This window comes from Protopterus annectens, chromosome 2.part0 (genome assembly GCF_019279795.1).
Source record: "Protopterus annectens isolate FY-2018-M chromosome 2.part0, PAN1.0, whole genome shotgun sequence".
NCBI lineage: Eukaryota > Metazoa > Chordata > Ceratodontiformes > Protopteridae > Protopterus > Protopterus annectens.
In genome coordinates, this window is record NC_056728.1 from 1084309043 (window position 1) to 1084317562 (window position 8520).

Consider the following 8520-nt stretch of genomic DNA (forward strand, 5'->3'; position numbering starts at 1 on the left):
TTTTTTTTGCATTAAAAGTTACAGAATAGTATAGTAAATTAATAGAGAGTGATCATGAAAGAGTTAATTATCTGTTAATGAGTATGAAAAGACATAGTTATGTGTTAATGATTTGAAATTTTGATTTTATAGGATTCAGTCTTATAAACTAGTAAGCCAAATATTGCTATAGTAGAGTTTATCCAGTGTTAAAGATTATTTATCTGTTACCTGTTTTAACTTACCTGGAACTCTTGAATGGGCAGACAAGGAAGGGAAGAATGCAGGCAGGTTATGTGCACAGAGGAGTAGTAATCCAGATTTTTGCCTCATATTTTCAGATTGCTTCTCATAAATTTGTGTTTTTTCTGGCAGATCATTGAAGACTGAAGTTGAGTTTTATACTTCATATCCTCAGAAAATGCATACTAATGCAAACAATATTGCTCTATCCACTTTCTAAGGAGGTCAGGGAATGTATGTGTGTGTCATACCTCTCAACTGTACAGATTTTCAAGAGGTGGAGGTATGTGTGTGTGTGTGTGTGTGTGTGTGTGTGTGTGTGTGTGTGTGTGTGTGTGTGTGAGAGAGAGAGAGTGAAATGCCCTTTTTAGAGTTAGCAGGTGGAATTTATTTTCAAGGAATTGTGAGTCTCAAGGGAAGAGAAGTTTGCTACTGCTCATGCTAAGTCTGCTTAAAATGTGCAACTGTTTTGTTTAGCAAATGGTATCACTAGTGTGGTGTAGCATTTCAAAATAGTCTTAGTAGCACAGCAGGTAGCATACTTGCATCTTGATGTAGAGGGCTATAGGTTCTATTCCCAGCGCATATAGATTTGTATTTTAAGGGGGTGGAGTGTTGCAATCCTAAGTGTGTCCTCCTTTGGATGAGCTGCCTAGTAACTATGAACCTGTGTTTCTGCTTGCCACTTATTTCTGTTGCAATATACAAGCTTAGCATCTTTTTTAAATGTAACCTAGGCAATTTATTGTTTAAGGGCAGCAGGCACTGAATTTGTAGATGAAACACTGAAATATAAAGTTGTTTTCTAGCAACAATTTCTCCATTAGTTTCACATCTCTTTAATGTGAAATTATTCAGATGACTTACTTCTGCAGAGATTGTCCATATTGACTGATATTGGTGAATTGTAATGATAGATGTTTAAGTGGCCTTTTATGGTTGAAATGTTCTGAACTGGGCAATTTGTCATTATTGGTTCATATGTGTTTCATTGCTTACTGGAAAAAATGTTCAAAACTAAACTATACAACACACTGTAAGTGGTGCTATATTAACAAGGGATATAATTAATTTATTATATATTATAATTAATGCAATCAGGAAGGTGAATTAAAGCAGTTATGCATGGTTCTGAAATATGTGCAAGGGTCCTATGATTTGAAAACAGTCCAAAGGTAAACTTAACCTGCCATTGGCCAGATTAATTTTCTTTGAATGTGGGTTTCAATGCTGTTTCAGTGAATGCGAGTTTCAAAGGTAGAGAAGTTTTAATGCTAAGTCTGTTTTCATTGCAAGACTATTGCTTTGTTTAAGTTTAGCAAATGTCTGTCAGTGTTTGTGCTATAAAATAGGAGGTTACTAGGCTATTGGCCCTGAGGCCCTAAAATTTGAAATAAATGTAAATTAAAACCAAATATCTGTAATCATTGTAGAAGTAAAGCATAAAACAATATGCACACAGAGTTTTGAACAGTGGGTATGGCAACTGGGGAGAAATAGCCAAGTAATGGGATACTGGAATGGCTGTGTGTGAGGAGGGGGGGGTTGAAGGGTTGGGAGTGGTGCTTTGAAGGGGTTGGGGGTGGTGCTCTGGGTTTGCACCCCCTGCAAAAAATCCTGCAGGCTCCCTTGCTCATATATCTGGTCATTTCCCCTTCACATTGTGGTTTATGAGCAGGTTTGTTGTCACCCATTCCTGGATTTGCAGGCAGGGCTAGTATGGGCACACAGAGTTTCAGACTTCACACACTTCATGGCGTCTATGCTTTTACCCCCTCTGTTATTCTATCATCTTCCTTACATTATGCATGCAATATCTGATAAGTATCCCTCTAGTTATCACTTCATCCCAGCAGTCTTTAGGGGTTGGTCCACAGTTCATGCAGTAGGACATGCTGGACATGCTACTGGGATTTATCAACATGGCCTTACATTTGTGTTCTGTGGAGTGTGTTATGTCATTATTTGGGACTCCATGAGATAACATATATTGGTAGTATGGGTGAGACACAGTCCTTTGACAGAGGACTGTAGGCTAAGGACACACCTGCATGGGACACCTCTTCAGCATGCTGCATTCTGTGGGTATTCCCATACAGAAGTTGTGGTCATATTGTACTCATTCCCAACAGCAGGGATATGACCTGTGATGAACCTGTGGCTGATGGTGGGGTGAGCTGAGTGCACGTGTGCTAAGGAAGCTTCTTGTAGCTGACTCACAGATGTACATGGAGAATTCCCCTTATGCTGGCTGGTGTGGGGACATCAGTTGTTAGTATTTCATAACTGTGCCTTTTGTGATCTGCCAGTGTTTGGCCAGACTACATCGGTATTCCATACTACAAAGACAACTAATGTGCTGCTAACCTGTAAGTACAATTCCAAAGGTGTGTCCATTTGACAGTAACATTTTATAGACTGTTTAGGGTACTTCCACCTGTGTACTGTGTGTGTATATCTGGGCCTACATTCATGCCATATCCATCTTTCAGATGGTGACAGATATTACATCTGAAAAATTAGTATGGATTACTGCTGGATTGGGTCTTGCTGGGATGCATTGTGTTTGGCACTGCAGTTGTCAGAACTTGGCCCTGTCAACAGTACTGGCCATAGGCCACTGGGACACAACCCTCCATGCTGACCACTTCCACATAATATGCAACACACAGAGCCCTGCATATTGTACACGTGCAACAATCTATACTGCTAATTTGGCCTGCTTGGGTAATCTGTGCTTCACTATTATACCCACACGTACATGTTACTACATTTCTACTTATGATTTTTTTTTTTGGGGGGGGGGCACACCTGACAATTGTAAACATTTGCTATGACTGTACTGGTATTTCAGGTTAGCTTCCATTTCAATCTGTATTCTGACCTATCATGCAGTCTAGAGGCATATCAGTGTAGTGCAGATCTTAGGTTTTATTGACCAACATTTCAGTTTCAGACTTCTTACCCTTCAGAACGAACATCCAACTGCCTGACCTGTTGCAGTCTGTGTAGGTCTGGAGGGGGCTGTTCTCCATTGCCATCAATCAGAGGCCTTATCACAGCATTTATTTGTGGTCATCTACACCTGTCCTGCTCGCTGAGACTGTTGTTGGGTATATGAGCCTCACTGACATGCATGTATGTGTCCTATGGACACACATTTGGCCCAGCACATGTCCTGCAGTGGGATTTGTCACCTTGTCTAGTACTGCCTATGTTGACACCAGTATTTGTTATGGATTTCATGCTGCCTATATAGATGTCTATCTGCTGCCATCCCTTTCAGCCACCCAATTCCCTTGCATGCTCACATCTGTACCAGATACAAGTAGCAGAACATGCTACTCCATTCGACAATTGCTAGGGAGAGTGACGTACCTTGTGGCTGTGCCAGTATTGAGGATGGTGCTGGAAGGCTATGTCAGATGCACATAGTACACTCACTATACATGGTTAAGCACAAGTAGTGTCATGTTTGGCATCCCTTTTACTGTATGTGTGAGTCAGAGAGAGGTATCATTCCCTGGGTTCCTACCGTCTCACTGTATGTGCTATGCATTTGCCTCTTTGCCAAAGCCTGGGCATACTGGGCATGCCTCCTTCTGCCTACAGGGGGAGGTGCAGGTTGTTCCTCCTCTGTAGTTTGTACCTGGTACCAGCCTTGGCAATGGCAGGGGGCTGTGTGGCCCTGCCCCCATGCTGTTCCTGCTGCAGCTGTTTCCGCAGGATCATATTGTTGTGTAGCATGGCACATACAATGAAAATTTGGGTACATGTAGCTGGAGAGTACTGCAAGGACCCAAAAGATATGTCCAGGCACTGGAACAGAGACTTGAGCATCCCAAACACACACTCTATTATGATTCTCATTTGTGCATTTGCCATTATGGAGTTCTTGTTTGGGTGTGTGCATTTCTGATGGGTATCATCAGCTATGGCTCCAGTGTGTAACCAGCATCCCCCACTAGGTGGCCATATGGGATGTAAATCAGTAAGCTGCATCATATGCCAGATGTGGGAGTCATGATAGCTTTCAGCACACACATTCATTAGAATGCCCTGGGCATCGTACATGACTTGGCAGTTGATGGAGCGGAAGCCCTTGCGTTTTATGTAGACGCTAACATGCTCATGGGGTGGTGCTTTTGATGTGTATGCAGTCTATAGTGCCCACTACATCAGGGTATTCTGCTATTTGGTGGAAGAGACGCATATTGCTGGTCAATGCCTCATGGGTGTTGTGGAAATATATGTGCTGATATGGCATCCAGGAACTGTTGGAGTACCCTGGATGTTGATACCGGTGAGATCCCCATGATATCCCCATTTGGCCTTTGGAAGGTACCTGTGGCTAGTATTCTTAAACCTACATATACCTTGGTATCCACTGGGATGGGTTCCCCTCTGTTGGTTGTGTGTGTGAAGCGTGGCCAGCACAGCTCAACAATTTGCTGTAGGAGATCCCTGTCCAGCCTACAGTGCTCCACTATCTCCATGTAGCCCCTGGTAGGTTACCCTGGGACTGTACACTTGGATCTCCTCACTGTGGGTTAGTCATCAATATTCTCATCCTCACCACCCTCAGCCTCTTCCACATATTGATTTATGAGAGCAAAAGCAGCCCCTATCATTTTGTTAGGTCAAATTTCCCTGTTTGTGTACATCAGTGGTGTACAGTTTGTGGGAAAAACCAGAGTGAAAGGTGTTTGCATAGTTTATAATTTGTGTGCTGGGCTGGGCTGCTGCCTGTGTAATTGGGTGATTCTGATAAATTTCATCTGCCTGCTATGCTAGTTCTCCTTGATTACCTTCCTATTTCTGTTTTCCCTTCCCATTCCCTTCCTGTTTAAGCCCAGAGGCACGCCACGCAAACACATTGCTCAGATGTGAACAGAGCTGCTATTTCCTGGTTTATTTATTTATTTTTTGTTTATAACCCGGTGTGTGGCAATGCACAACTGTTTAGGTAATGTAAATACTGCTAGGCAGCTTCAGACACACCCCCCTCCTTAGCTAAGGGCAAACACGGGCCATAAAGCTCCAATAAGCTTACAGCATGCATAACACACCCCATATGAAGTCATCTTGCTCTTAGGCTTACACCATGGTATTACTGCACCTACATGGTTGGGTGTAAGCTAGCACCGAGGAGAAATCTGTGAAAAAGTATAATTCCCCTCATTTGCATAGCAGTGACTGCTAATGTATGGTTACAAAACCAACATTCAGCCTTCCCCCTAAGCAACCACTACTCCATGGTCTTGTGTTATGCATGCCATTGACTATTATGGTAAAATGATGATTTTGGTTTAAAAGCTTATTTCCAGCTTGTTTTATTATTTTCGGGATGATCCGGTTTGCACACCGCTGCCCTACACTTAAACGGCTGAAATCGGCCAAAAAATGTATTTTTTTTTATAATTTTGAAACTAATTTTCATGCCTATGGCCATATATCTGGCCTTTGGCATGCCTAACCCTTATAATACATGTTTTTTTTATGAGCCATCATGCCTCCATTTTGTAGTTTGCAGAAATGTATTCAGCTACTGGCTAAATACATTTCTGCAGTCTACACTATTCCTGTACAGATGCCTTCCTGCTTCATGGATCACTAATTCACCTCATTTGCATGGTTTTCCCCAGCAAATGAGGTAATAAGCACACAGGGGCTGTATCCATGCAGGAGCACTTGTGCATGTCCCGGGAGCTCATTCCTGGCTTGCACGTCAGCCATATTGCCTGCAGCAGCTCTTGCACTATTCCTGCACGCCGTGCAGATCTTGCTGAATCCTGGGGAATGTTTTACAGTTCCTCACTTACAAAGTTAATAGCAACCTTTTTACAACTACCTTAGCTGTTGGTGCATTGCTGTGCAGCAACTGACAGGCTGCAGAACATTTATTGTTCATTTTGAAGTTTATTTTCTAATGTGATTTTAGAAAGATGGAGCATATTTAGTCAGTATTAACTGTGCAAAACAATAATTTAAGACAGTTTAATAATGAGCTTGCGATATTTGGATTGTTCTAAAGGTCTTATCTCTGCTTCTTGCCTTCTACTAATAAATAAGTTGAATAACCAGATGCTCCTTTAATTTACTGATTAAACAGCCAAATGGCTAAGTGAGAACTAGGGCTGAAAAGCATTTTTCAAAAAACTTCACTATGCAAGTGAGGCAACACATGGGTAATGGTTAGAATTAGTTTGGACATGCATACCTCAAATACAAATATGAGTGTATTAAAATGTTTTAATAGTATTTTAGATTACCGTAATTGTTTTAGGTGCGACAAAGGAGGTACTGCCAGCACAGTTAGCTGGAATTTTGCAAATAATTTTATGTCATTTGTGAATATCAACATGCTTTACATAGAAGTGTGACAAAAGGGGATACTGCCAGCACAGCTAGCTGGAATTTTGTAAATAACTTATATGTCATTTGTGAATATCAACATAATTCATGTAAGATGCTTGTGTTACAACTGTCGCATATCGTCTACTCAGAGGCGATCTCTGCTTAACATACAAGGCCATGTCAAACCCAGAGCTGTTGGACATGCTACACTTAAAGAAATCCCAATCCCTCAGAGCTACACGCTCCAGGGATCTAAACCTTGTCATCACAATAAACAAAACATGCTGGAGGGATAGGTTCCTGACCCAGAGACTCCCCAGACTCTGGAATAGATTGCTTGACTGCCCATACATGTCAAGCAGAGTGCCTCTTTGGACCTCTTCAAGAGGAACCTTGACGATTGGACGGGAGAAAGGAAATTCACCCCAGGGATCACGTCAGTCGCCCTGCTAGACAGGGGTCCAGGAAAGTAAATAATGTGGAAAGAAATAACCAGGGAATTGCTATGGCTAGGCTTGTATAGGCCCTAGGGCTGATAGGTTCATAGGTTGGGTACTAGGCTATGTCATGTGTATATCAAACTAGTTGGTATAGACATACGTGTTGAAAAGGTATTTTATAAAGTAATGAGCTTAAAGCTGTATCCACAGTGTGCCTTGCTGGAAGAGAACAGAAATGTACATAAAATGTATACATTTAAACAGTTACCATAGTGTAACAGTGGAAACTGGAATACAGGAAGTTAACTTCAGAAAAATAGCTGAAATTAAATTACTTTATGGCAGATAGAAACAGAATATCTGTACCAGGAAATTTTCTGTTTTGTCTTTAGTGAACTAATTACTAGTTTTGAAAACATGAAGGAAGGTGATTGTTTTAGGACTTCCAGCATCTGACAAAAATTTGAGGTGCATGTATTTTCACAGGTAAATGCTAAATACTACTAGCTTCCAGTGGTGGGGGTTTCACCTGGGATTAAGTCAGATGACAAGAAATGATGTCATTCTGCAAGCTATCCCAGCAATAATATTTGAGATATTAATTTAAGAAGTCTTTTAGAGACAGGGCATTCTGTATATTGTCTTTGACCTGACAACAACTAGAAGATCCATTCACCACATCTGCCTTGGTCTTAAGTTAAATAGGGTATAGTAATTCTCAGACTCAGTCAGGAATAAAGTGAAACATAATTAGGTTGTTTTCTTTATTTAATTGAGACTTTCCTGCAATGTTGTTTTAAATATTTCCTGTGGTTTTGAACTCTTATTTAATTATTAAATATATTTAAACCTTTCATTGTGGCTGATCGGTGTAGAGATATTTAAGTTCTTAGAATACTTGCATATTTATTTGCTGACTAATCGGACAGCCTTGCTCTTGGTCAAACTACCATTTGTATTGACAGTAACATTACATAGTAAGATTGGATACCCTTTGTTAAGGCCCTTAAAGTACCTGATAAGTAGTTTGCTGGCAGCAGGGATAACTACCTTACAAGTCTGGGCAAAAAAGAGACATAGCTAGTATACCTGTGCCAGCCTTTCCCAGGTGTTTGCGTGTATATAAATTAAACCTCAAAGAGTATTTGTGTCAAATACTTGGGCAGGGACACGAAGCACTGGTTGGGCAGAGAGTGTGCTGGAGGTCTTGGTTTGGCCACTCAGCTGAGATCTCAACTCTATAACTGTGACAGTGGGGAGTCTTACTGAGGATCTGTAGAAAGAAGGAGAAACCAGCCCTGAAATGACTGTGGTCTCTGTGTGCTCTTAAGGGAAATTGCACTTGATGCAGAAAGGTGCATCTGAAAATACTGTGTGTATACCTGTTATCCACCCAGTGTATGTCCCCACTGTTACCAGTGATGAGGACTGAGGCTCCTTGATTACTGGTCCAGTGGTGGGTTGTCACATAAGGATTTTAAATATGTGACCAAAAGTAACT